This window comes from Moschus berezovskii, chromosome 13 (assembly GCF_049115385.1).
Source record: "Moschus berezovskii isolate FMDL1 chromosome 13, NW_MosBer_1.0, whole genome shotgun sequence".
In the NCBI taxonomy this organism is placed as follows: domain Eukaryota; kingdom Metazoa; phylum Chordata; class Mammalia; order Artiodactyla; family Moschidae; genus Moschus; species Moschus berezovskii.
In genome coordinates, this window is record NC_142472.1 from 23,466,925 (window position 1) to 23,482,313 (window position 15,389).

General features: G+C 36.1%; 1 long non-coding RNA gene across 2 annotated transcripts in view; it reads left to right on the forward strand.

Moving 5' to 3' along the window:
• LOC148775820 (uncharacterized) overlaps positions 1–15,389 on the forward strand; it is a 103,047-nt gene that overhangs the window by 37,968 nt on the left and 49,690 nt on the right. The window contains exons 3-4 of one of the 2 annotated variants that reach the window (XR_016038934.1): positions 2,549–2,676; positions 6,837–7,050. This is a non-coding gene — a long non-coding RNA (uncharacterized LOC148775820). Of the gene's footprint in view, positions 1–2,548; positions 2,677–6,836; positions 7,051–15,389 lie in introns of those variants that run through there. The other variant, XR_016038933.1, reaches the window with a different exon arrangement.

A 15,389-nucleotide genomic window follows, 5' to 3' on the forward strand; every position in this document is an offset into this window, starting at 1 on the left:
AAAGGTCTGTCTACTCAAAGCTATGGTTTTTCCAGTAGTCATGTGTGGATGTGAGAGTTGGACTATGAAGAAAGCTGAGTGCTGAAGTATTGAGGCTTTTGAACTGTGGTGTTGGAGAAGACTCTTGAGAGTCCCTTGGACTACAAGTATATCTAACCAGTCAATTCTAAAGGAAATCAGTCCTGAATATTCATTGCAAGCACTGATGTTGAAGCTGAAACTCCAATACTTTGACCACCTCATGTGAAGAACTGCCTCATTGGAAAAACCCCTGATGCTGGGAAAGATTGAAGGTAGAAGGAGAAGGGGACGACAGAGGATGAGACGGTTGGATGCCATCACCGACTCAATTGACATGAGTTTGAGCGAGCTCTGGGAGTTGGTGATGGACAAGAACACCTGGTGTGTTGCAGTCCACGGGGTTGTAAAGAGTTGGACACAACTGAGCAACTGAACTGAACTGATCATGCAAAGATATTTAATGTATATGGTAGAATTGGTGGAAAGTACACTAGTTCAATAAAAGCTCAGGGAGAAAAGAAGCATTTAGTAGCCAGAAGTGTGAGAATTCTCCGTCTGACTTGTAAAAAGAGTGAGACTTCTAAAACGCAAATCAACTTTGTCTTTCAACATTTTCAAAAGGTCCCCTTGCCCTTAAATTCAATTAAAATTGCTTAATATGGTTGTGTAAAAGTCCCATAGCGTGTTTATCTTGCCTGTCTTATTTTTCCCCCATCCGCCTCACCCCCTCACATATTCGAAGCTACAGTGATATTGAAAACCTCTCAGCAGCAAGCATAAAATGTCTTCTCTACTCTGTTGATTCTCAAACAAGCATTTTTCCTGTCTCAAACAATCTTGGTCTTTCTACTTCAGTTATCAGATTAAATGTAATCTTTCCTGACCATCTCTTGACTGGTGTGGCTCGATAATATTTTTAGATATAATTTGGGAAGGTTTTTTTCTTCTTGTCTAACCACATTTTCTTCTTCTCTTTCTCCATAATTCTTGGAATAGCAGGTCTCATGCTTTTCTGCCTCCGGGGAGTTGTCTGCCAGGGGAAAAAAATAAGTGGTACAACTCAGCAGGACTCCTGAGCTTTTGTCTTCAAAATTTTAAAATCATGAAGGAAGGATGGGTTTCCAGTAAAAAGGACTACATGAAAAAATGAGAGGGAAGAGAGTAATAAGCCTTGCCAATAATTATGTGAAAAAATTATACCAGGAAGTGAGAAGCACAGAAGCAGTGTTGGGTCCCTAAGCCTCAGCACTGGGATGCTGTTCTCTGCCAGTACCCAAGTAAGATCAACACTGGAGGTGGCTTAGGTCCTGCAGTATCTTTGGGCTACAGAACACGCAGAAACTGTTAACAGTGCTCATTATAGAAACTTAAGACATGATATTTGGGGGAATGACTGTACCAGTGTATAAAGCCAGAGCATGATCCTCTTAGAATTAATGAGACAACATTTCTAAAGGACCCAGAGGCACAGAAGGCTGGTAGAAAAATTTTAACTATAGAAAATACAGTGACATTTCTTATACTCATGCATGTAGAGGCCCAGCAATATCTCTATAGTAGTACAATGTGTCATGCTGCTGCTAAGTCATTTCAGTCGTATCCGACTCTGTGCGACCCCATAGACGGCAGCCTACCAGGCTCCCCCATCCCTGGGATTCTCCAGGCAAGAACACTGGAGTGGGTTGCCATTTCCTTCTCCAATGTGTGAAGTGAAAAGTGAAAGTGAAGTTGCTCAGTCATGTCCGACTCATCGCGATCCCATGGACTGCAGCCCATCAGGCTCCTCCATCCATGGGATTTTCCAGGCAAGAGCACTGGAGTGGCTTGCCTTTGCCTTCTCCGACAATGTGTCATAGAAACCTATTATTATTATAAGGGAATTCACCATGTTTTATGTTGACTGTTTAATTGTGTTTATTTTCCCCTAGAAAGGGGTCTATGTTGCTTTACATTTTATTCCCAAATGTCTAACACTAAATGGGAATTAAAGATCTTATGCTTAAATAAATGGATATAAGACTATGAATTACAAGACTGGCCTCCCGGAATAATTTCCATTCAAATGACATTATTGTTACCAGAAATTTTTAAAAACCACCCGATTCAATTTTACATCTTCTATCTAATATTCTCTTCATTCTCTGTAGCCCACCCCCTTCTTTTTAAATCTGCAGTCACATACTGTGATGGTAATGACTTAGTGAAACACTTCAAGTGGTACATACATCCTATTTACTCCCATCTGTAGTAAAGGGAAATGTCTCTCTCATCAGATTTCAAGCCTATTAGAAAATAAACAGGCATATGTGAAGATCAATTTAAGAAGATGACTTAAATCTGTGTGTAAGTGGTCTTCATAAAATGCTAACATCACTGTGGGATTCTCACTTCTACCCTATAATACTTTCAACTGAGACATGGAGAGGTATCTGCATTGCTTGCAATCAGATAACTAAGAGAAAGTTATTGAGCAAGGGATTTTTTGTTCATTATTCCCAAATAACCAGTCATATATATTTGACAACAGGCTCATCTTACAGGCAGCAGGTGGAATTCATCCACATAGTGTGTGCATAAGAACGACACTTTCAAGATAGGTGTTAGCAGCTTGGAAGAAAATCTCAGCGACAACAGTGATGTACTGTCTTAATTGTGGTAAGTCAATTCTCTTGATGTTCCAGATTATATTTTACAGAGAAATATGAACACCGATGGCTTTGAGTGAAAAGAAATTTTGGACACACCTTAATCCATTTATTTAACTTATATTCTACTTCTATATGTGTACAAAAGAATGACACATAATAGACATCTGGGTCTAAATAAACCTGAACAAGTTTTTCCCATAAGCATAAAACAAAATCTGATGTGGTCAGAATTTTTTTCCATAATTGCATCTATAATGTTTTCTATTAATTAGTGTCTCATAAAATAATGGAATACCTTCCAGCTAATGGCATCATGCATTAGAGGAAATATCGTTCATTGAAATAGTCTTGTAATTAACTAGTCAATATCAAGTGAGATCAAGTGGGAGTAGTATGTATTTAGTATTTCAGAGATAACCAACTCCTGGCTCTTTTGACCAACTGACTACGGATATTAATTTAATTCAGATCACTGGAATTAATAAGGCAATAAAGAAAATTCTATTTGAATCAAGATTCATAAGAAACATGCTGGACATTTAGCTGTTAATAACTTAATAGGTATTCATTTCCTTCTAAATAAATCCTGACTTCCAAAACTCAGTACTGTCTTCCAGAAAGAGAAAGTGTCAGAATCCATTTTATTCTCATTGCCTTTTTGCTGTGAAAAAATAAGCTTTTATTAGACTAGGCAGGCTTGTAGCAGTAATCTTGGCTACTGTATCTAGATTCTGTTATAGATCTCTTTCTTACGATAAAAGATGTACACGGTCTCCTTTTTGACTAATCTGATTTCAGACCTTGGCTTCAACTTCCTTAATTTCTTGGTCCTCAGTGTGCACATCTTGACTTTAAGCTATCTTCTGTGGCTTTCAGTTCTCCTTCTCTCATATTTCAATTTTTCTCTTGTGTGCATGTAACAGATTCTGTATTATCTACCACAGACCTTCCTTTTTCATTATGACTCAGCCCTAACCCTGGGTAAAATTTTTTCACTGAGATTGTGGACCCACAGCTCTAGGAGACAATCCTCTGTCTTCCTGGAAAATAGTACAGTTTCCAGGGCATGATCCACCAGTGCTTTGGCTTTAAAAAAATCACCAGTCTCCTAGAAGCATGAACACTACCTCAACAAACTTCTCAAGTTTCTAGTCAGCTTAATATTTACAAATAGAATAAAGCTTTTAGAATCTTCTAGAGGATGTTCCTAGCTGTACGCACTGCATCTTTTAAGGCTCCAGAACAACATAATATTAATTCATGTCAGTTCTTCAGTTTAATACAGGTTTGTTTAAAAAGACAAACAAATTGAACCTTCTTTAGTATAAGTACTTGACTTCAGTTCAGTTTAGTTTCGTTCTGTCACTCAGTCCTGTCCAACTCCTTGCGAACCCATGGACTGCAGCATACCAGGCCTCCCTGTCCATCACCAACTCCCGGAGCTTGCTCAAAATTGTATCCATCAAGTCGGTGATACAATCCAACCATTTCATCCTCTGTCATCCCCTTATCCTCCCGCTTTCAATCCTTCCCAGCATCAGGACCTTTTCCAATGAGGCAGTTCTTCACATGAGGTGGTCAAAGTACTGGAGTTTCAGCTTCAACATCAGTCCTTCCAATGAGCAGTCAGGACTTATATCCCTTAGGATGGACTGGTTGGATTTCTTTGCAGTCCAAGGGACTCTCAAGAGTCTTCTCCAACACCACAGTTCAAAAGCATCAATTCTTAGGCGATCAGCTTTCTTTATAGTCCAACTCTCACACCCATACATGACTACTAGAAAAACCATAGCCTTGACTAGATGGACCTTTGTTGGCAAAGTAATGTCTCTCCTTTTTAATATGCTGTCTCGGTTGGTCATATTGGAGAAGGAAATGGCAACCCACTCCAGTGTTCTTGCCTGGAGAATCCCAGGGACGGGGGAGCCTGGTGGGCTTCCGTCTATGGGGTCACACAGAGTCCGACACGACTGAAGTGACTTAGCAGCAGCAGTAGCAGGTTGGTCATAACCTTCCTTCCAAGGAGTAAGCGTCTTTTAATTTCAAGGCTGCAGTCACCATCTGCAGTGATTTTGGAGCCCCCCAAAATAAAGTCTGTCACTGTTTCCCCATCTATTTGCCATGAAGAGATGGGACCGGATGCCATGATCTTAGTTTTCTGAATGTTGAACTTTAAGCCAACTTTTTAACTCTCCTCTTTCACTTTCATTGAGACTCTTTAGTTCTTCTTCACTTTCTACTGTAAGGATGGTATCATCTGAATATCTGATGCTATTGATATATCTCCCCACAATCTTGATTCCAGCTTGTGTTTTATCCAGCTCAGCGTTCCTCATGATGTACTCTGCATATAAGTTAAATAAGCAGGGTGACAATACACAACCTTTACGTACTCCTTTTTCTATTTGGAACCAGTCTGTTGTTCCATGTCCAGTTCTAACTGTCACTTCCTGACCTGCATACAGATTTCTCAGGAGGCAGGTCAGGTGGTCTAGAATTCCCATCTCTTTCAGAATTTTCCACAGTTTGTTGTGATCCATACAGTCAAAGGCTTTGGCATAGTCAATGAAGCAGAAATAGATGTTTTTCTGGAACTCTCTACTTTTTTGATGATCCAGCAGATGTTGGCAATTTGATCTCTGGTTCCTCTGCCTTTTCTAAATCCAGCTGAAACATCTGGAAGTTCATGGTTCACATATGTTGAAGCCCGGTTTGGAGAATTTTGAACATTACTTTCCTAGGATGTGAGATGAGTGCAATTGTGCAGTAGTTTGAGCATTCTTTGGCATTGCCTTTCTTTGGGATTGGAATGAAAACTGACCTTTTCCAGTCCTGTGGCCACTGCTGAGTTTTCCAAATTTGCTGGCATATTGAGTGTAGCGCTTTCACAGCATCATCTTTTAGGATTTGAATAAAATCTTACTTGGAGCTCAAACATCCATCTTTCTCTCTGATCACAGTTACAGCAGCATTGTTCTTCTATTCCTACTATGTATTTAAATCATATCCATGAAACACATTAAAACTAACAAAAGCTGTCCCTCTGTTTTACCTCTGACTTCAATATTGCACACATTTCCTTTCTAACCCAAGCTATAATCTACCTGGGAATTATATTAAAAATGATATTCCACAGTTTTAACCTGGAATGGTAGCACCAAACTGACGTCAGACAATCTCCAGAATAATTTACCCACAGATAAGTCCTGTGGTAAGTCCTCAGCATTAATCACCAGGGTAATGCAAGTTAACCACAATGAGATATCACCTCACACATGTCAGAGTGGCTACTTTCAAAAAGAAAAAAGTTGTCAGTAAGAATGTGGGCAAAAGGGTATCTTTGTGCACTATTGGTAGAAACATAAATTGGTACAGACATTACTGAAAACAGTTTGCAAAAAATCAAAATTAGAACTACCATATGATCCAGCAATTCTACTTCTATTTATCTGAGGAAAACAAAAATAGTAATTGGAAAAAATATGCACTCCTGTATGCAAACATTATTTATAATAGTCAAGATACAGAAGCAACCTGTGTCCATCAATGGATGAATGGATAAAGAAAACATGGATATATACACAATGGAATGCCCTTCAGCCATAGAAAGGAATGAAATCTTGCCATTTGCAACCGGAAGGATGAGACTCAAGAGCATTAAGGTAAATGAAATAAGTCAGACAAAGGCAAACACCACAAGAGTCAGACAAGACTTAGACACTGAACAACAACAAATAACTTACCTATGGATTCTAAACAAACATATAAAAATAACCAAACAAATTCATAGATACAGAGAACAGATAAACAGATTGCTGGTTCCCAGAGGCAGGGTCTGGTGGGTGGACAAAATGTGTAAAGGAGGTCAAAAGTTATAAACTTCCAGTCATAAAATAAGTAAGTCATGCTACAGTTACTAAGATAGCAAATCACAAAGGACCTCACCACAAGAAAAAGAATGAAAACTATGTATGGTGATGGATGTTAACTAGACTTTGATAATTTCACAATGTACAAAAATACTGAATCATTATACACATGATACTAATATTATATGTCAATTACATCTCCATTTAAAATGAGCTGCATTAACATTACCAAACGAGAAATATGTTTCTTCCAAAATCCTCACAGATACACCAGATGTTGTCTCTCTTTTTGTTGCAGGTGGAACGACATGCAGTTACGCATCCTTCACCTTAGATTTATTGATATGCTCCTTATCACAGAATCCCTAGAGATTTCATTGGAATAAAAGGCTGTCGAATTTCGTTCAGATTTATTTTCCTTTGACACACAAATACCTTACCAATAAGTCAAGAACATTTGTTAATTTTCACTATATTAAGTCTTTTATTTCCTTGCTTACCTTCTACCTGGCACTTGCAACCATACTGAAAATGGAGTATTGAAGTCTCCTAATGTTAATCATTGCTATTTACTTTTCTCTTCAATTCTATCATTTACTTTATATACTTAGGAGCTTTGATGTTGATGTTTGGTGCATAAATATTTATAATTGATACATGTTCTTGGTGAGTTGATCCTTTGATCTTTACAAGATGTCCTTTATCTGTTGGAAGAATTTTTATTCTTAAAGTGTGATTTAGTGTCCTACTAATACTCTGTTCCCCTTGAGTTATCATTTGTATAAAATATGTTTTTCCATTCTCTCACTTTCAGCCTGTATCATTTGTTCTAAGTCAGTTTCTTGTATATAACATATACTCTGTTTTGTTTGTTTGCTATGTTTTGGATCCACTTACCTAAACAATGTATTTTGATTGGCAACTTCAATCAATTTACATTTAAAGTAATTACTGATATTAAAGGACTATTTCCATTTTACTCATTGTTTTTTGTACATCTTGTACTTTTTTGTCCTTCCTTTCCTTCTGGCCTTCCTGTATTTTTATATATATATATATATATTTTTTTTTTCCAGTAGTGACATGATTTTATTGCCTTCTCATTTTCTTTTGTGTATGCTTTATGGATATTTTATTTTTGCCTATCACTGTAGTTATTTAAAAATAAAGCTTCCTGTATAGCTCCACCTATCACTTTATGGTAGGGTATCACAAATTCCATCTTTACACATTATATACCATTTAACATAGGCTATTTTTCCGTTTTGCTCCTTTCAATTCTATATAAAAATTAAAAGTGAATTTATGCACCAAATTTACATTAATCCTGGCTACTACATTCATCCATCAATTTACATTTACATAGAACTTTATATTTTCACAGCGTTCCCTGTTGCTCTCTAGCAACCTTTGCTTTCATCTTGAAGGACTTTATATTTCTTACAGAGCAGGTCTATAATGAACACCCTCAGCTTTTGTTTATTTTGGTAAGTGTTACTTTCTCCTTCATTTTTGAAGGACATTATACCATATACAATATTCTTGGTTGACAGTTGTTTTTTGTTTTTTTTTCCAAGTACTTTCAATATATCGTACCATTCCTTTGTGCCCTGAAAAACTTTCACTGAGGAATCTGCTGAGAATCATATGGAAGCTCTCTTGTATGTGATATGTCACCTTTTTCTGGCTGCTTTCAATGCTGTCTTTTCGTCTTTTAAATTTTGATTATAATATGTTTCAACGTGAATCTCTCTGGATTTATCTAATTGGAGCTCTTTGAGCTTCTTGAATGTGTAAGCCCATTTCTTTCCTCAGATTTGAGAAGTTTTCAATTTTTTTTTTTCAAATTTCTCCTGCTAGAACTCTTATAAAGTATGTGTGCATACTAAGTCACTTCATTCATGCATGACTCTTTATGACCCTATGGGCTATAGCCCATCAGGCTCCTCTGTCCATAGGATTCTCAAGAAAAGAACACTGGAGTGCATTGCCATACCCTCCTCCAGGGGACATTCCCCATCCAGAGACTGAACCCTTGATTCCTGTCTCCTGTTTTGTCAGGCAGGTTCTTTACCACTAGTGCCACCTGGGAAGCCCCATAGGGCATATATGCCCATTTAACAATGTCCCATAAGCTCAGACAGTAAAGAACTTGTGTACAATGCAGTGTCCCATAAGCTCAGAAAGTAAAGAACTTGTGTACAATGCAGAAAACCTGGGTTCAATCCCTGGGTCAGTAAGATCCTATGGAGAAGGTAGTGGCAACCCACTCCAGTATTCTTGCCTGGAGAATCCCACGAACAGAGGACCCTGGTGGGCTACAGTTCACAGGACTGAAAAGAGTTGGACATAAGTTCTCTTCCCTCTTAGTTTTTTTTCTTTTTTATTTCTCTGATTTAGTGATTATAAAAGACATATTTTTCAAATTAACAGGTTCTTCTGCCTGATCAAATCTACTGTTAAATCCACTGAGTGAATGTTTCCATTCATTGTCCTTTTTCAGCTCAGGGAATTTGTTTGGTTCTCTTTTATAGCTTCTACCAATTTGTTGACATTCTCATTTTGCTCAGGCAACATCTGCCTCCTTTTGTTTGGTTGTCTATTTGTGTTCTCTTTCAGCTCATTGAACATCTTTAAGATAGTTATTTTAAATTCTTTGTAAGGCAGCTCTTACATTTGCATTTCTTTAGAGTTGGATTCTGAAGTTTCATTTTGTTTCTCTTGATTGAGTTATGTTTCCATTTCCTTTTATTCCTTGTGATGCTTTGCTGAGCTTGCATGCCTGCTTGCATGCTCAGTCATGTCCAACTCTTTGTGAAACTGTGGACTGTGACCCTCCAGGCTCCTCTGTCCATGGGATTTCTCAGGCAAGAATACAGGAGTGGGTTGCCATTTCCTCCTCCAGGAGATCTTTCTGACCCAGGGATCTCATCCTTGTCTCCTGCATTGCCAGGCAGATTTGATACCACTCAGCCACTAAGGAAGTCCATTCTGATCATTAGGTTGTTACTAATTTGATTCCTATGAAAGATAAAGAGGGTAAACTGCAATACTTTGGCCACCTCATGCGACGAGTTGACTCACTGGAAAAGACTCTGATGCTGGGAAAGGTTGGGGGCGGGAGGAGAAGGGGACGACGGAGAATGAGATGGCTGGATGGCATCACCGACTCTGTGGACATGAGTTTGAGTGAACTCCGGGAGTTGGTGATGGACAGGGAGGCCTGGCGTGCTGTGATTCATAGGGTCGCGGAGAGTCGGACACGACTGAGTGACTGAACTGAACTGAACTGAACTGAAAGCTTCCCAGTCAACTATATTAGTGATGTCACTCTCTTGAACTGAACTTTTATATGCCTTGAAGTCTGTGTTGTCATGACTTAACATAATTCACATAACATAGACACAATCCCATTTTCACAGATCACTATCCTAATGGGAACAGTTTAAATGGTGCTGCCTCACAAAACAGGAATATTATCCTTCTGTTTTAATTTAATCTTTGAGGTGTACTTGACATACATAGTAGAAAATAATACTACCAACAGTATACATTCACCTTAAACATAAATCAAAACCAAACAAAGAATATTTTGCAGCCTGTCCCTGGAAAATCATTCCGTGGTTGTATTTCAATAAATACTATTAGAATGATTAAAACATTGTGCTGTCTCTCCTTGACAAATATGTTAAAAGTATAAATTTAAAGTCTTCATCTAAACAAAGATTCAATGAAAGTCAAAAAGGAATAATTGGTTTCTTTTCAAGAACATGAACGGATTTAAACAAATGAAGGGGAAAATTCAAACACTAGAGATCCTTTAGCATTACCTATGTTAAATATTTGGGTGAAAATTCATTTAAAACAATGAACTAAATCATTTTGTTCAGCTTTTCATTTTATTTGAAAAACATTTTAATTCATAAATTAAAGATGGTTAAGTTTTACATAGTACTATGTTCACAACAATAATTTACAAATTATTTTTATTATGATAAAAGGCACATGAAATTCACCATTTTAACATTTTAGAGTGTACAATTCAATAATATTTAGTATATTCACAACCATCACAGGACCTAGTTCCAGAATATTTCTTTACCCCAAATGAAAATTGATACCAGTGAAGTTGTTATAGCCATTCTTCTCTTCTCCCAAATCCTGGAAAAGGCTACTTTGCTTCTGTCTCTATGTATTTGCCTATTTTGGATATTTCATACAGATAAAATAATACAGCATGCAGTCTTTTGTCTGGCTTCTTTTACATAGCATAATGTTTTTAAGGATCATTCATGATGTAGCTTTTATCAGTACTTCCTTTGTTATTTGTGGATGAATATTATCCTATTGCATAGATACACTGTTATTTTGTTTGTTCATTCTTCAGGCAATAGAGTTTTGCACTGTTTCTAAGTTCTGACTGTTGTGAATAGAATAATGCTGCTATCAACATTTATGTGTAAGTTTTTGTTTGAATACCTTTCTTCTATTGTTATGGGTATGTATGTAGGAATGGAATGGAGTAATATGGTATTTACATTTAACTCATTGAGAAACTGTTAAATCAATTTCCCTAGCAGCTGAACAACTTTACATTCCCATCAGCAATATACAAGAGTATTAATTTACCCACATTCTTGCCAACACTTATTTTAACCTTTTTGATTTTTGTTATACTTGGTATGAAAATCTTTTTTCACTGTGTTGATTTGCATTTCCATGAACATAAATGATATTTAGTATTTTTATTTGCTTGTTGGCCATTTATATATCATCTTTAAAATATCCATTTGAGTTCATTGCCTATGAAAAAAATTAAATAGCTTACTGAAGTACAATTAACATATTAGTTCACCCACTTAAAGTATATAATACATTTCCATTATCATTAGTCATTAACAATGCTGAGCAAATTTTCATTTGCTTATTTGGCATTTGCATATCTTATTCAGAAAAGTGTCTATTCAGATCCAATGCCCATTTGAAAAGTTGAGTTGCCTTTTATTAACAGCTCTAATAAATTTTTATATATTCCAGGTACATGCTCCTGATCACATATTAGAGTCTATAAACATTTTATCTCATCCTATGGGTTGTTTTTCACTTCATTGATTATGTTTTTTGGAACAGAAAGTTTTTTTTTTTTTTTTCTTTTTAGGGTCCCTTGTATTTTCATATGCATTTTAGAATCAGCTTAATAATTTCTATAAATAAGTCAGCTGGTAATCAGATAGAGATTGGGTTGAGTCTACAGATTAGTTTTGGATAGATTCTAATCCATGAAAATGAGATGTCTTTTCATTAAAATCTTTGGCATTTTTCAACACTGTTTGAAAGTTTACAAAGTATAAATTTGGAAGTTCGTTTGTCGGTCTTAAATATTTTTTGGTGCTTTATTATTTGCTTTTGAATGGAATTTTTCTCAAGTTTAATTTTGGATGGTTTGTTGCAAGTTTATAGAGATGAAATTGGTCTTGAGGTATGGATCTTACATCTGACAACTTTAATTCATTTAGTTTTTATAAAGAGGAAAGTGAAAAGGTTGGCTTGAAGCTCAACATTCAGAAAACAAAGATCATGGCATCTGGTCCCATCACTTCATGGGAAATAGAAGGGGAAACAGTGGAAACAGTGTCAGACTTTAATTTTTTGGGCTCCACAATCACTGCGGATGCTGATTACAGCCATGAAACTAAAAGAGGCTTACTCCTTGGAAGGAAAGTTATGACCAACCTAGACCGCATATTAAAAAGCAGAGTCATTACTTTGCCAACCAAGGTCCATCTAGTCAAGGCTATGGTTTTTCCCGTGGTCACGTATGGATGTGAGAGTTGGACTGTGAAGAAAGCTGATCGCCGAAGAATTGATGCTTTTGAACTGTGGTGCTGGAGAAGACTCTTGAGAGTCCCTTGGACTGCAAGGAGATCCAACCAGTCCATTCTAAAGGAGATCAATCCTGGGTGTTCATTGGAAGGACTGATGCTAAAGCTGAAACTCCAATACTTTGGCCACCTCATGCGACGAGTTGACTCACTGGAAAAGACTGATGCTGGGAGGGATTGGGGGAGGGAGGAGAAGGGGACGACAGAGAATGAGATGGCTGGATGGCATCACCGACTCTATGGACATGAGTGTGAGTAAACTCCAGGAGTTGGTGATGGACAGGAAGGCCTGTTGTGCTGTGATTCATGGGGTCGCAAGGAGTCAGACTCGACTGAGTGACTGAACTGAACTGAACTGAATACTTTTATGCATGCATGCTAAGTCTCTTCAGTCATGTCCAACTCTGTGCGACCCCAAGGACTATAGCCCATGGGACTCCTCTCTCCATTGGATTCTCCAGGCAAGAATATTGGAGTGGGTTGCCATGCCCTTCTCCAGGGGATGTTCCCAACACAGGTATCAAACCCGCATCTCTTGCGTCTCCTCTTTGGCAGGCGGGTTCTTTATCACTAGCGCCACCTGGCAAGCCAGGTGCATATTTAAGATTTTCTAAATGATCATGTCATCTGCAAACAGATATACTTGTAATTTTTCTTTTGCAATATTAAAGCTTTTTATTTATTTTTTTATTGCCTAATTGCTTTGACTGCAACTTCTATTAAAATGTTGAAGTGGTAAGAGTGAACATCGTGATTTTGTTCCACGTCTTAGAGAAGAAAATCTTGTCTTTTGCCATTAAACATGATGGTGAATGTGGATATTCCACTGAGGAAATGCATTTTTATTCTTAGTTTGTTGAGTGTCTTTTTTCCTTTTTTTTTTTTGGCCATGGAATGGTGTTGGATTCTGTTAAATGAATTTTCTGTGTCTGTTAATAATCATGCAAATCAAAATATATTCTATTGATGTGTTATGTAGGTTAATTCATTTTTAGATATTAAAATGAACTTGCATCCTCAAGACAAATCACTTCATCATGAATATTCATTTTCTTCTTTTTCTGATTCTTAGGCCAGCTAATTTCAATTAACCTATTGTATTATTATGTGTACAGATTTTTTTTCCTACCTACTCACAACTGCTGATGAAATTCTATAGTAAATTTCTCATTTCAGTAAATTTTACTTTTCAAATCCAGATTGATTTCAATTCATGCTTTATAATCTGTACATTTATTTCTTATTATCTGATGAGACGTCAATTTAGGGGGATATATATTATAGTAAATTTGTTGCTATTATATTAATCCTGAATCTCATTATGTATTATATTAAATATGCTGGCTCAAACACTGCCAAGTACGTACTTAATAAAGCCAATCATTTATGATTAATCCTAGAATATCAAGACCTATTAAACATTTTAAAATAGAACTTCATTTTTTTAAAATAGAACTTCATTTTTTTAAGTATATAATATTTATTTCTGGTAAATAAAGGTCATATAAAATATCTGATTTATGAATTATATTTTTATGAATAATATTTTATGAATTATAAACCATAGTATATAAGCACAGCATATAATTATATATAAACTATTTTATATATTATATTTATATTATATAAATTATTTTATATTATTTATAAATCACATTATATATAATATATACTATATTACTATATAATATAAATATATAATTATGTTATATAATATTGTATATTATTTATATAAATATACATTATTAAATTATAAACCATAGCATATAAACACAGGCATACATGGATACACTTAGCCTTGTGGATCCTTTGATGCTATGTTTTCTCAGTCAAAAATAATTTCTAGAAATGCATTCAGTGTTTTAATAATTATCATGACTCTAAAGTGATAACAGAAAATTAAAAAAAATATACGTGAATGTGATAATATTGTTGTGATCTTGTGTTATCACTATGGAAGATGGGATATATAAATATGGAATGTCTAACAGCAAAGAATCCTGTGCGTATAGAATAAAATTTGAAGTGCAAATATGAACACATACTTTCTATATATAGTCAAGAGAGAGTCTTGAAGGAAAGTCACCCTGATAGCATAACCACAGGGAACATGCACGTTTGGGGTTATTATTTGATTATTCACTTCAGAAACTGGGCATCTTGAATAAGAGACTGATTCAAGAGCTAGGGCAGGAAAGGACGAATCTGATGCATCTCACATTGTCATGTGAGAAAACAAGTTTTCCTCTTTAAAAATAAAATTTCATATAATTACATGTGGAAAAGACACAAGAAACAAATCTGAGATGATTTGAGTATTACAATAATTAAGAACAATAATGAATTCTTAATGAATGAAATAGAAAAGAGGGAAGGAAGGAGGGGTGAGAGGGAGGGAGGAAAGGGGGAGGGGAGGGGTGAAGAGGGACAGTGAGTCATGCATAAATTTATGATGGTGATGGTAGGAATTATTCTTACAGGACAATGGTGACAAATCAATTTACAGATAAAATTGGGAAATCATTTTGCAAGAATCATAGGAAGACTGTTCAGGCATAAATAATCAATGGCTGCTAAGTCAGGGAGAGAGTGGAGAGCAGGTACAAAGAGCAGAATAGCTCTTGTTTTAAATAACTTTCTACAGACTGCTTGTCCCTTCACAAGGAGAACACACATTGGAAAAGCCAGAAAACACCTGGAAGAACTAGGATACAGTGAATTCTATTCCTTCAATGTTACCTTCTTTTCCTGCTCCAATATCCTTACATATTTTCTTCATTTCTGAGGTTTAGTATATTACCAGAATAAGTTTTGATTTGACTGACATAACTAAATTTTCTTGAAAAATGGTGATACAAATAAATCTATAGATTCAAGCTTTCATTCTTTACAATTTTGAATGGCCTTCTCTCTAATTTAGGGAACCTGCTATCTATAGTTGATTTTATTGACTGTCCTTTTCTTTAACA